The following is a 14,316-nucleotide window of genomic DNA, read 5'->3' on the forward strand; positions in this document are numbered from 1 at the left end:
TTAAACCCCAAATTTGCGTTTCATCACTGTGCATTCTTGGGAAAAAATAAATACATCTGGCTATACCTCTGCTCAGTACTAATGCATGGTCCCTGCTCCTCCCCTTTCACTTGTTTTGCCTGACATGGCTTTTGTGTGGAAAGGACTAAATACGGCTCCGTCGACATTTGCTAGTCAACTTTTTCAATAGTGAATTCCTCCCTGTGGGCACTTCAGCTATTTTCCACAAACAAGTGCCACTAGCTGTTCCAAAACTGTGGAAGATCTAGTTTCAATCTAGTTTCTCGATCTACTTGTTTGAAGGGAGGGGGGGCTTGCTTGTTTGGTTTGGTGTGGAGATTTGAGGGCTTTTTTTCGTTTGTTTGTTTGGGTATTTTGGTGAGGTGGTGTTTTTTTTTTTTTTTTTAGTTTTGTGGGGTTTTTTGGTTTTTTTTTGTTTGTTTGTTTGTTTTTGGGTTTTTTTGTTTGTTTTGGTTTGGTTTTTTTGTTGTTGTTGTTGTTCTTTTTTTTTTTTTAAACCAAGTATATCTGCTTCTAAAATGGATATGAATTTTTTCAGCAAATATTTCAGCTAAAATTTTGTTTTATTTGGGCCCTGCTATGTTATGCTTGTTCCTTCCTATTGGGTTGGTTTGTTGTGCTGGTGCTGTAAGCCACTGCAACTTTGCTATTATAGGCCTCAAGAAAAAAAACTCTTCTATTCAGAACAGGCTTCTAATTTTGCTTCTTACCTTCATTGCATTAAAACATTAAAATAGATCTTTAATAACATCCTCCATGTAAATTGCTTACCTTCCTCTAAGCTGGTGCTGCAGCCCAATTAACCAACTAACAGCTGCACAGAACAAGTTTTCTGTGCACATCTGCTTATTGCCCAAACAGCTGGAAAAGAGCTTCTTGCCTTCTTTGTGCCTCATGCAGAATTCTGTTGTGGTACTGCTGGAAGAAGGAGAAGATCAGGGAGGAGAAGCAGCATGGGGCTTTATTTCTCAATTGGTTTATTTGGGTTTTTTTAAATTTTGTTTTTCCTTTTGAAAGCAACTTTAACCTTGAAGATTAGGGTAACAGTTTCTATTCTGGGTCATGAATAAAGCATATTAAGAGTTTTAGGAGATACTTGGGATGGTATTAAGGGCCATCTTCTGCTGCAGAACTCATGTTCCTTCACATACATTTAAAAAAAAAAAAAATTTAAAAAATCTCTGTTCCTAAAGCCTAGGAGTAGTAATTAAACTGTAGCAGGAGGAAAAATGACAGATATGGGCCCCTTGCCTGCACCTTTTAATCTCTGCACCCATCTCCCTTCTGGCTTTTTTTTGCCCTAAAGCCCAAGTAGTTTCAAGATCTTTCTCTTACATGCATGTTCTCACCACACACCCATTTTAAATCTCGCCAGGCATTTTAACGAATTAATTAATTGCCAGTTATTGGCCTCAGTGCAAGTAGATCCTGTAAGTTCTGACTGCCATCAGGCACTTTTCTTAGCACAGCAGCACTTCTGGGGGCTACTCCAAATTGAAACCTTTGTGTTGGCCTGGAACTTTCTGTTCTAAACCACTCTGTGTAACCCTGATTTTGGCTTCCCCTGCCAAAGCAGGAAAAGCAAGGGTGGCATTAAGGACATGAAAGGCAGTATTTTGGGAAGGACCCAACCACATAATCTCCCTGGAATATTTTAGGGTTTTCCTGTCGTAGTGAGTATTGGCACAAATCATGTAGGACAAGTCCAGTAAGAGCAGGTGGGATTTATGTTAGCACCTGTAATAACTGGTAGATTTGTCCTGTCTAAAGTCTTCTTATAAGAGAGGCATTAGGGCTTCTCATAGCATTACTGGGTAATAACCTGGAACATGAGCCTTTGAAATGTGGTCACTGCTGGAATCCACATTCTGCCATGTGAGAACAAAATGCAGTAATCATAATTGCTCGTTATCTAATTATACAAGAACTTACATCCCCAGAGGGTGAAAACTAATTAAATGATTATCCACTCTTAAAATGGCAACAAAAAAAAAAGGAGGAAAATTCATTCTTTTGGCTCTTGTTCCATTGCTGTCAGTAAAGTCATGTGTTCCTTGAGACAGTTCCTTGAACTGTCCAGGATGGACAGAGTTCTTTCCATCCTGCTTCAGGGATTGAGGCAGGAAGCTTACTTTCAGGAGAGTAGTCTGCTTAGTCAAAAGTAAGCACCTCAACTTTTAAGCTACAGCTCAAAAAGAAAGAGGATTCATTGACCAGGTTATCCAGGAAGGCAGCAGGTGCTGGCCTTCAGAGCAGTATGGGTCACCTTTTATGTTTGCTTGTGCAGAATTTTAAAGATAAAATACCCAGTCCACTTGGTCCCTTGGTGTGGATGTTTCGGTCTAGGGGCAGGCCTTGGTTTTATCCCATACTGAAGCATGCTTCTTCCACCTAGGAAAAGTAGCTGCCTGCCAAAAAAAGTGGTGGCATTTTCCTGTGATTCAAGACCCTGCAGCTTTTGCTGCAGCAGTAGTAGACCTCTGTAGAAACCTTTATCCTGCCAAATGCAGCAATGATTAGCACCTTAGGCCCTAATTTGACTTTTCCAAAAGTACCAGACAGCCCCTACCTCATCTTGAGTCACATGCCTTCCTTTGGAGCCCTCCTTTGTGCCTCTCGGCATTCATATGCTACTGCTGCCCTGGCAAAACACCAAGCTCCTCACTTCTTAAACCAGGGTCCCCCAAATACAAGAGACATGCCAGCCTTTCCAGGGCCAACAGTGCTGACCTGTTCTTGTGCTGGAGTGAGAAGGAGGCATACAGCAGGCACGGTTCAGCAGGACCACACACTTCAGCTTCTATCACAGCCGTGCTACAGCAAGCAACAGATGCTGAGCTTCTGTGGGATTTGGAAATACAGCGCTCCCCTGCCTGTCCTGCCTGTGTAACCCAATACTGCAGGCATTCTCAAAGCACAGTCTGTAGGCTGCAAAACACACCTGCATGGGGATGGTGCTCTCTGGAAGCTCAGAGCTCACACCTGGGACACAGTGGCAGATGCTGGTTTAGAGCTTTGCAGCGAGCTACAAAGCCCCAGCAGAAAAGCCCCCTCTAGCGTAACCAGCAAACACGAGAAGCAGAATTTCTGCCCTTTCCAGAGCCTGGGACTAAGGATTTTAACCAGAAAAGCATAATTTGGATTAGGAATGAAAGTTCAATGCAGCGACACCAAGGCAGCTTCTGGGGAGCAGTTGATGCACTCTTGTCTGCATTCTTGCAGTTACAGGGTTTTTGGTTTTGGGTTGCCACAGATTGCAGAGCTGTTAGCTGGATGTCTAACATATTCAACTGTCTTTTTCCCTGCTTTCCCAAAAAGCATAGTGCAAGGTTCTGCTGTTAAATGTGGGGAGTACTAACTTGGGAGGTAGGCTGGTCCCTTGTAAATCAGAATGCTTGCTATTTCTGGAGGTTTTCTTAAGGAGTAGAGTGGGTCAGAAGGAAGTGACTCCTTATTTTTCTAATTACCCATCCCCCCCGACATTGTAACATAGTTGCTGCTTTCAAGAATATGCATGGTCTGTTTTCTTCAGACTATTGCCTCATGTGGTAAAATAATTAGCTGTTAGGCAGACAGAGGGAAAGGATCACATCTGCACAAGACAGGAAGACTGGGACAGTAGAAAGGGGAAAAAATTCCCTGCTTGAATCACAGCTGCCCACCATGCATAGTAACAGAGCTTGCCAAGAATATTCAAATTGATTTAGGAAGAAAAGCTGAGGAAACCATTTAACCCCAGCCTGCTTGGATCTGTGACAGTATCTCCATGGGCTGCTCTGCTCCCATTTAGGGCTGAAAGAAAGGTTTTCAAGCTGCCTGTTTCCCCAACAAGCCTTCCTGCGTCCCCCTTCCTCTTCTGCAACAGGAACAAGATACACAGACTCGTTGCTGGGCACTAGGCTGTGGGCAGATTTCCACACCAAGAAAATAACCAAAGGTGGGAACATTTATTTCATATTGACAGGCTTTGTAATTGGATCATGTGATTAAAACCTAGACTAAGGCAAGTTATTTGTGACTAATTTGGGGCAATGTGAGCCTTTTTGCTGCCTGTTGTATACTCTGAATCAGGCTTTTTCTCAACAGAAGTGGTCAGCATGTGCATCATCTGCAAGCAACCTCTTCAAATGTTCAAGCCAAAATCACTTGCTCAAGAGTTTCCGAGCACAGGAATCCTTTGCAGCTCATTTGCAAGCAGTTGAGAGGGTTTTACATCAAAAAATGAGTAGCAATGCTTCAGACATGTGAGTCATACAGCAAATCCCTTTTCCTACTTAAATCAATCTACATCTCTAGTGATATACTCATTTAATGATTAAAAAATGGAGCATTTGGAGTATTTCTTCTCAGAACCTGTTATCTCTGGGATCATCTTTTTCTGCAGAAATCCCAGGTTCACTCCCAGCACTATCTTTGGGATAAATCCACAAAAAAACAATAAATGTAGAACTGCACAGGACCGTATCCAAATAAAATAAAAGGGCTATAATGCAGGTGTTTCAATACTTGATTTCAGGTGCTGGTCCCACCTAAGCTGTGGGTGGGCTTTTCTTGCCAGCTGGAACAGCCAAGTCCAGCATTAAGCCCCTCCAAACCTCTGCTCAGCTGCAACCTCCCCTATAACAGGAGACTTTTGGCACATAAGCTTTTTTCCAGTTAAAACACAAGTTCCCTTGGTACCTAAATGTCTGCTGTGAGGTGAATGCAGATCTGTAGAGACCCTGACAGCACTGAGCAGCTATGTGCTATGTCCATGCCTAAACCACAACCAGCAGAGTGTTCTCCATCAAGCTCGCCTGCGGAGGAGCCAGGCTGGAAGATATGTGCACAAGATGTTTTTGCATCAGGTCTCTTACAAAAACAGCTGTGGGAGGAAATGGGCCCAGTAGTCAGACCACATTCACTATTAATATTCATTTATGCACGAATACTAACACAATCATAGATGACTTCTAAAGGAATGAGCCTAAATATTTCCAGGAAGAGACAACTCTCTGTTCTGGACAAATGATTTAGAGGCCACTGAAAGGAAACCCAAACCCTCTTCCTCTATTTTGTGAGAAGGGCCTCTCTTGCAGAGTTCCTGCCTGTGCATCCTGATGAGGAGGAGGCATCTCCTTCTAACAGAGGATGAAGCACCTGGCTGTTTCAAGGGCCCACAGCTCTGTTTTCACAGCTGCCAGGGCTTGGCAGCTCCCTGCCCATCGCTGACCAGCTCCTAGGGATCCATTACACACCCTCCCAAATGCACCAGCATGGAAGTGGTACCTGAGAGCCCTTAGAACTGTCAGCTCTCCCAGGCTGCAGGAGAGCCACATCCCTGCACAGATTCCCATCTCCAGTTGCTCTGTAGCTCCTGCTGGAGAGAGATGATCCTCCCCTCCTGCAGCACCAAAGCATTAAGCAGGGGTTGGATATAAATGTGTGTTGCAGGAGGGCTCAGATACAGAAGTGAATCGGGCTGTACCTGTACTTAGGTGGATGTGTTTGAGGGGACATCTTTAGCTATAAAAGGAGCAAAGAGGATTAAAACAGAAGAGGGACAAGAGATGACCAGGAACAGAAGGAAGATGAAGAGATAAATACCAGTAGCCTACTAACCCTAATAACACAGTAAAGACCACTGTGACAGAGATATTAGCTGTCCCTTGCTGGTGACCACACAATCAAGCATAGCCCAAGGATACACTACAGAGGATATAGTTTGTCACCCCTTGTTTTGTGTGATGTGACAACAGACAATATGCAAATGTGTGACACTTCTCCCAAGATTTAGAGTGCAGTGCTCATCCCTGGTCAGACTCCTCCTGAAGTTGATGAAATAAACCCTGAATGGGATCAGAGGCATTGAACAGAGTTCTAGGGCTTCAAGGAAAATTTTCACTTGTTCAGCAGTGCATTTTTAGTTAAAGTTCTTGATGCTTCAATTACTCCCTGTTGGAACCAGCTGTGTCCCAAGGAACATTGTAAAGACAGAAGTTTGGGTTTTCCTCAAGGATGCTGCTCCATTTTGAAGGACAAAGCCTAGAAAACTGCACAAGAGGGTGGAGACACAGAAACATTCCTCTTTAAGATTTGCTTAAGTTCCCTGCACATACAGAGAAGTTATCAAAGAGTAGGAAGTGTAAACACAGTAACACCAGAAATAAAATTTCTTGCAAACCAAATTCCACTGTAAATCAATATGAAGGAGCAAACACACAAGACCAAATCCAAACCCATGTCATTGCCTCATATAGACAGTTAAGCATCACCTGACACTGATGGTCCATCTGATTTTCAAGATTTGCAAGCACAGGATGAGGTTTGCCAACTTCAAGAGAGATGTTCATGTGCACAACAGGCAGGATGAAGCTTTAAAACCACTGGTAGTTACACTTTTACTGCCAGAAGCAACATTTTAATCTAAGTATTGGCTCCTGACAAAGGCTGTATTCTGAAGCACTCCAACATCTTTGCTCCATCTGAGTAATTGCAAATGCCTGTCTTTAATCTATTTCAAGAATTGTTTGGGGTTTTTTGGGTTTTTTTTTTAAGTACAAAAGAAAATATTTCTGTGTGTACATTCGTGGCAACAGAGCTACACAGAGACATAAACTAGTGGAAGGTCCATATGCTCAGAAACTATCATACGTAATGAGAACTGCTGCAATTTGGAAAATGTAATGGGACAGATACGCAGCAGCTGTGGGTTACTCAAGAAGCAGCTAATTTAGCAAGCTGAATTCAAGGATATTTCCCAGATCTCTCAAACAATGAATAGCAGTGTTGTTTAAGATTACCATTATGCCTTACATCCTCCCTTGACTGGAAGCAGGGGGAGGAAGGCCCTATCTGTGCTTCTGGGGCAGAAGTACATGATTAGTGCCTAGCTATCATACAAAGTCCCCCCAGGGGAGCAAGGGGGTCTGGACTTGAAGGAAGGAAGGAAATTGTGTAGGATAAACAAAAAAGAGCCTCAGGAAAGCAGTTGAGATGGGCAAGACTTGGTGAAAAAGAGAAAAGATAAATTAAAAAGGAAACGTTGAAGGTATTGACTTGAGTTCTAACAAATATTGAACTTTAAATACTGATTTCAGAAACAGCATTAGAAATTTATCGGATTTGTGTTTTTATTATATTTAGGTTTGCTCTAAGGCAAGGTATTACTTATTTCAAATATACAAATGGAAGTTTTAAGTCTTGATTTCCCTTAGATTTCACTTTCCCAGGGATTTTACCTAGCCTTGCCCCTGTAAAAAGGAAGATACAGACAACCTGGATGGAGTCACAGCTCCATTTCTTGGTTCACTGGGGAGATGGGGCTGGAATGCTCTGTTTTCCTAAGGTGGCCAGTTTGCCAGCAGCCCAGGTACCCTGCAGCCACCCCAGAGAGTCACAAAGAGGCCCTCAGCACAGCCCACTAGATGCAGCTGCCCTCAATTCCCACCACAGCTGTAGCCAAGTGCCTTATATTGAAGAGAGGATGCACCAGTGGACCCACTCCAGGTTCTGCTTATTCACATTATAAAACAGGTTATACATACTGCTTAAAAAAAAAAAAAGAAAGAAAGAAAAAAAGAGAGAAGAATTAAAAATGGGGCTACTTGAAATTCTGTCTCCCTACAAGATCTTTATTTTTGTAAGGAAGGTCTCTGCAGTGACAGTGTCAATGGTAGTTTATGGCCACTCTTCTTCAGCTGAGAGACAGAGAGGGAGGACAGGGACTTGCTAATCTGGAATAATTTGTGGGAGGATTTACATATATAAATAAAAGCGACCAGGTCTTCCGCAAAGTAAGAGATTACCTAAGTGAATAGACTTTCTAAAGGATTTTCAGATATATTAACTTGGTACTAGTAAACTGCAAAGGACATTTTTGCATTAAGATATATTGCATTTATCTCTTTCCTGGATCTGATATTAGAATTTTCTCTTGCTGTAGTGTTGAGATAACCAAAAAGCTCTACCTCTCTATAAAAGAAAAATGCTTGATTTCCAAACAAATGGAATGAGCTTACACAACAGAAGTACAAGGAAAATCCACTTCTCCTGGCCAAGCTAATCTCTCTGCTCCACTGGTAGAAAACAGGAGTAAATACTTAAAGCTCCAAAACTTGATATGAACTCCTGGGGGTAGAGCAGAGGCAGAGGCTCGTGCTTAACTAATGGAGTAATTCCCACAAGCCCAGCTTTAGAAATTCATTATAGCAACAGGCTCAAGCCAAACCTTTTGCTTAGTTACACAGAGAAGGGATTGCTCCTGGTGAAATGAATGTTAAAACCACTATGTAATGTAGCATTGGGCCTCCAAAGTGTTTTACAGTAGAGGAGCACATCTGGAGTCAGCAAAAGGCTATCTTGGGCTAAGGACTTTTCTCTTTGCCATACAAGAGCTACATGTGCAAGTCTGGGTGTAATTCTACTTCTAGAACCACAGCTGAAGTGAGATAACACAGCTAAAAGTTTAGGAACTACCTGAAATATATTATTAAGAGGTGTCTTTTTCTTCTTAAAAGCTTTTGAGCAGACCCTTTATACTTGGTGATACACAAACACTGCTGCTCTCATATCAGAATGCCATTCCCAGAGCAGTTCATTCCTTTGCACAACGACAAAAGCCCAGCCCATCAGCTAGAGGAGCTGGAGTTTATTCAGGAGTCCATAGGAAACAGCTGTTGCTTTCAACCCAGCCTCTCCTTTATCTCCTTTATTGTTTATTCATGTCTCAGCTCATACTAGCCACTGTGAGTGGGTCAGGACTCTGCACTCCAAAAAGCTCCTCAGAAGCTGATGGAACTCAGCCCAGTACCAGAAGGACAGAGGAGCTAGGTTTTATATTATTCAATTCCCAGGTGGCAACAGAGGTAAATTCCTGACTTCATTTGTTAATAGTGCAGACGACAGCCAGGCCTTTGCCCTGCATTTTTGCAGAGGGGGCAAACATTCAGTGAGTAGCATGAAAGAAACCAAATGCAACAAGCCAAAAATGGACAGTGCCTTTGGATATTTCTCCCCTTCTCTCTAAGTTTGTTGACAATGCCTTTGTACTGCAAAGGATGTTTACTCCCCCTCTCTTCTGTAATGATGTAGTGAGTAGCATTTAACCTGCAAATGTTTATCTGTAAAGAAAGACTGTGCTGTGGTGTAATGGTATGCAGAAGTGGTCTAGAGCCCAAATAGAACAGAGTTACTTTTTACAGAGAAGCAGGAAGTGGTGACCCCAATACATTTGCTGGAAATTTGCTACCAGGCAGGGGGAAAGATGGCAGTAATGAGCCCTGTGTGAAGAACAGGAAAATAGAAGGCAAGGCTCCCACGTCCTCCTTCTAACTGCCTTCATCTGTCTCTGTTTCCCAGTCAAAACGTGGGTGTAATTGTTCAGGCATAGTATGAAGCTTTAAAGACTCACAGTGGATATGGCATAGCGGGAGGACAGCATGATGTCAGCAAGAAGTGAAATATTCTCCTCAGCAGTGAAAGAGTTAGTGAGTTAGAAATCCAGGAATGTCAGGACTTTAGTCGAAACTGGAAAGAGCTGGAATTTCAGCTCACCAGACTGGCAAGAGACAGAGGGACAAACCTGCATCTCCCCTTGCAGGAAAGCTTTCCTGAGTCACAAACCATCCAGAACTGTACGTATCATTCATACCCTTGAAAGCTCTGCAAAACCCAAGACAGTGTCCCCATGGCGAGAGAAATGAGAGTTTGCCATTTGGAAGAGGAGAGGAGAGGTGAATGCCTGCTCATAAGCAGACCTCTTTCCATTGAACAGCATATGACATTGTCACTTATTTTCACAGCTATTTAACATAAGGAAGCATCATGAATAGAGAACAGCAGATAAGGCATAAATTACACAGCTAACTCAAGAATATGGCCCCTACTCGACTTTAAAAGGCAGGCCAGATGTCTTCAGATACTGTCGGCTGTGAGTCGGTGTGGCAAAGCCCTTTCAAGCTCAGCTAACTCAAGGCACAATGTGCACTTGATTTGCTTGGCTGAACGGGGAGCTTCCCGAGCTGTGAGCAGGATCTACGCACAGCTGAAAATACGGTGGGAATGAGTCAGTTCCTTGGAGCTTGCGTGGGAGGCAAAGACAGAACTGTGGGTGGCTTCAAAGTGTTGAACAGCCTTTTAAATTCAGGCCCAGTTTCTCAGAGGAATAAGGAAACAGAGATATTCACCCAGTCTGGATTTAGTTCCATGTCTTGGGTCAGCCTTGAGAAAATTGCTCTCTGATAGTAACAGCCACTTCCCAGGCATGCAGATCCACTTGCTCCCAAACCAGTTCAGCTTCAGATGTAATTCTGTGGAGTTTAAGAGCAACCCACTTAGTCCCTCACCCATAGCAAGGCAGCAGCAGCTGACCATTTTCTCTTGACATCTGTAAACTGCCTCCAAGGCAAGGCAGAGCCCCACTAGCTCCAGGTCAGGCATTTCTCTGTCCACATCTGCTCCCTGCATTTCTCCCCTTTTGCTTGAGCTGCCTGGGGTAACTCTTCCAACACAGGCATTTCAGGTACCCTGTCCCTGTGATGAAGAGAGCTACTTCAATCTTTTAGTTCTGTATTGGCAGGAAGTTTCCCCATCCTGCAGTCTATCATTCCAACTCTGGTGCCAAGAACTTTGGGATGTGGTCCTACCCACAGCTGGTTTGCACATATAAGGGAAAGGGGATGCTGTGGGTTAAATCATCTGGTGCATTGGAAATTCAGGCTCCATCCAGTTACCCCCTGCCAACTGTTTGCCATTCAGCCTGGTTCTCCTATAGTGCAACTGGAGTCTGGTCAGCTCTAAAGAGGATTTATTGCTTTTACTGGATCAGGCTCACCCTTCCATTTAAGTGGATTAATGTGGGTTAGCTCCACACAGCATTAGCCAAGTCAACAGAAAGTTCCCTACTACTGGCAATGTTGTTGTTTTTTCTCTGTCACGATGAATTTTTAATGGTCTTTTTGTGCAAGAGCAGCTTTGCAAAATCTTAGACTCCTGCTTTCCAATTTAGATGATTTGGCATGTGAAGAATGCAATGAATATTTAAACCTGTAGTTTGGCATAGCCTCCACAGCACAGCTAGGAACCTAGTCCTGGTCTTTTGGGGACTAGCCAGCAACGATGTAAAACCCCAAGCCTGGAGGAACAGCACGGGGAGCTTGTGAGGTTACATCAATCTTCGGCGCGCAACCAAAATCACTCTAACCCTACTATTCTTTATATTCTTTTAATTAACCTCAGGATTCATATGGAGGAGCTGTATGTGGGTGGAGCTGGGGGTTATTTGATAGATTACTCAGACCACACTGCTGGTCATATTTTATTCACGTGAAAGTAGCTGCTGAGGGCTGTTATATGCCACTGGAACCAGGATCCCCAGTACAGCAGACAATGTGCAACCATGCAGTATCAATCCCTGCCTGGAAGATCTTACAATCAAACCAGATTAGACAAAAGGGTCAAAAAGGAAGGCACCCCTATTTTGCCCTCCTTGTACACATGGGTGAACTAGGGGCTCGCACACACATTCAAGCAGCCACCAATTAAGAGTTTACTGTAACCCCTTTGTACCCAATTTAGCCCATGGCAAAATCAAGGCAAATCAACTCAGCCTTATTGGCTGAAAAAGGGCGCCTGGTTCAGGAGCCACCACCAGAAATCCTCCATCATCCGCTCGAACACACATAGATAGATGCTGGAATTCAGCCAAGACAATGTGGCTTTCATCTTCTACATGAAAGGGGGCTCCCTCTGACATTTTGAGGCCCCCTTTCTTAAGAGCTGTTATGCAAACTTCTGCTCATATGAGCTTGAACAATACGGCAGCGCATACGACCAAAACTTTCAAGGCAAGCAAAGTTTCTGTGTGCTCTGCAATGATGTACGTGGGAACAACCCCATTGGCTGAACAATTCCAGCAGGTATCAGTTTGCAACCACCAGCCTTAAAAGATGGCAGTGGAAATAAATTTCTGATCTCAGTGTCCCCTGAGCTGTGCTTTCAGTAGAGATATTAGCATGGAAAGATGTACATTTCTTCAGAAGACGCTGTTGCTCTCTGTGTGGTCTTCTGGAAATCCCAGATCTAAATACTGGCAGTTATGTACTGTTTAACTTGTGAAGACATCCTGTAGCCAGTGGCCTTCTTCACACACAATTATATTTAGAAGGCTCCATAGGCTGCTATGTCATTATCTGTGTGTTAATTGATTAAGTCTGGCCTACATACAGTCAGCTAGACTATTCCCTTTTGGGTTGTTGTTATTATTAGCAAGACCCAGACATTTTAAGACTTTTGGAGCACAAGAATCTCTCTCATCATACAAGCAGAAGCCCAAAGAAATCTCTTGGAATCACTGGCTTTGCAGCTACAATAATTTAGCATCATAGGTGGGAAAATACTGATACTGATGTACACAAGAAAATGGTAAAAAAAGGTGAAAGCAGACTTCAGTCTGATAACAACAACAACAAAAAAATCAGCCACAACAACAACAAAAAAATCAGTCCTTCAAAGATGCAGCCAACACTCACAGCTGAATTAACAAATTGTGAAGCAGACCCTCTAGCAGCTAGAGTCAAACTGAAAAAACCCAGGGCATTACTTGACACATATCTTTGCTCTGATTGGGAAAACATGTCACTTCCCTCCTAGATATCGCTGGTATAGGTTAAAACAAGTATTCCACAAGTGATGAAATAAACAGGGCTTGGTTTCTAAAGGATGTGTCTGAGCACGACTGGCTGTTTAAGTGAGAGGTATGTTGTGAAAGCAAAGCTGCTCTTGTGGGGTAGCTGTTTAGTGTCCAGCAGGGCATGACTGTCAGCTCAGTTTATCCACAGGTAAGGCACTTGTAACAAGGGTTTTCCCACACTGTTTGCCCAGTGTCTAATCAGGAATGAGCTCTGCAAGAATACTAAGGGCTCTCTGTTTTACCCAGATGCCTATTTTTATGAAGCCTGTTGGAAATTAATGTCTTTGAGACTTTGGTTTGGTTTTCCCTGGACATGTGGCTCAAGAAGCATTACTGGAGCAATGGACAGGACAAGCAGAAGATTAATGGTGCAAACACAAATCTGTAAGAAACCAAGCCAAAGATGAATTTGTGTGTGTCTTTTTACTCCAAGCTGTAATTAAATTCAATGAGGCGCAGAACCTTAGGACCCACATCTTAGAGAGCCCTGTACCTACTATTTTCAGTGATCTGTGGCCTGGTTTCCAGAGATGCTGCTCATCTGTACTTCATGTTGAAGCAATTAAAATTCACTAAATGACCAAATTAGAAGTCTCACGTTAAGATCCAAACATCAGCCAGTGAGTTTCTGCAGCAGAACCACCAAGTTGTTACTATGTGGCTGAACTGCTGAACTGGCCAGGCCTTGTATTGAGCAAAGCAGGTCTTTGTGTTGTTTGTGACTAAGATCAAATAAATGACCCTTAAATGGGTTGTGATGGCAACTTAGGCTGCAGAAATTTTCTGTATTTCATTTTAGGGTTTGGGAAAATGCATAGACCTTTGCACAAAGAAATAAAACCCACAGAGGCATTCTGGTTTGTTCTGTGCATTAGCCAGGCTCTCAGAAAAATAGCTGCCAATAATTAGTGGCAGCTAACCTTGTATTTTGGGGGTGATTATACTTTACTAAAGCCAGTGGGAAGTTTGCCATTGACCTCAGCAGGGTCAGTGTTTTACACCTATCAAGCTCATGGGTTTCAGAAAAAATTAAGACATTTAACACCTCTCAGTGCAAAGCCCCTTGAACCTAAATACAGACTTTTCACCTTCCTGTCAAACACCCCGTTCATCCTAGTTTATATTCAGAGCTACAGCACAGCTGTACCTTGGAAAGTATCTGAGTTCTAGAAAACAAATATTATAAATCCAGCTCAATGTCAGCAATCTGAGAAACAGACAAACCAATAAATTGCTGTGTTTTCTCTACCTGCCTCATACCCTCCATCTGTTTTGGGTCTTTGACATACAGGAGGCTCCAGAGAAACTGTACAACAATAAGAACATAGTATCATCCCAACAATCAGGAAATGATGGTTACAGGATCCATAAAAGAGGATTAAATCTCTTGCCAGGAGAAGGATTTGAAGGAGAAGACACTGTCATTTGCAAAATAGCTGCCATAAGGCTGCAGCTCCTGAACATCGACACATTCCAAGGGCAAGCTGTATAAAAAGGTGGCTGGAAAAAACCCTCAAACTGTCATTTCAGCACTGGGAAAGCCACCAGAGAAAATGTAGAAGAGTTGTTATTTTAGAGAAATCAAATATATTTCAAATAAAAATTTGTTAGGGTTAATGAATAAA

Source organism: Serinus canaria, chromosome 3 (genome assembly GCF_022539315.1).
Source record: "Serinus canaria isolate serCan28SL12 chromosome 3, serCan2020, whole genome shotgun sequence".
NCBI lineage: Eukaryota > Metazoa > Chordata > Aves > Passeriformes > Fringillidae > Serinus > Serinus canaria.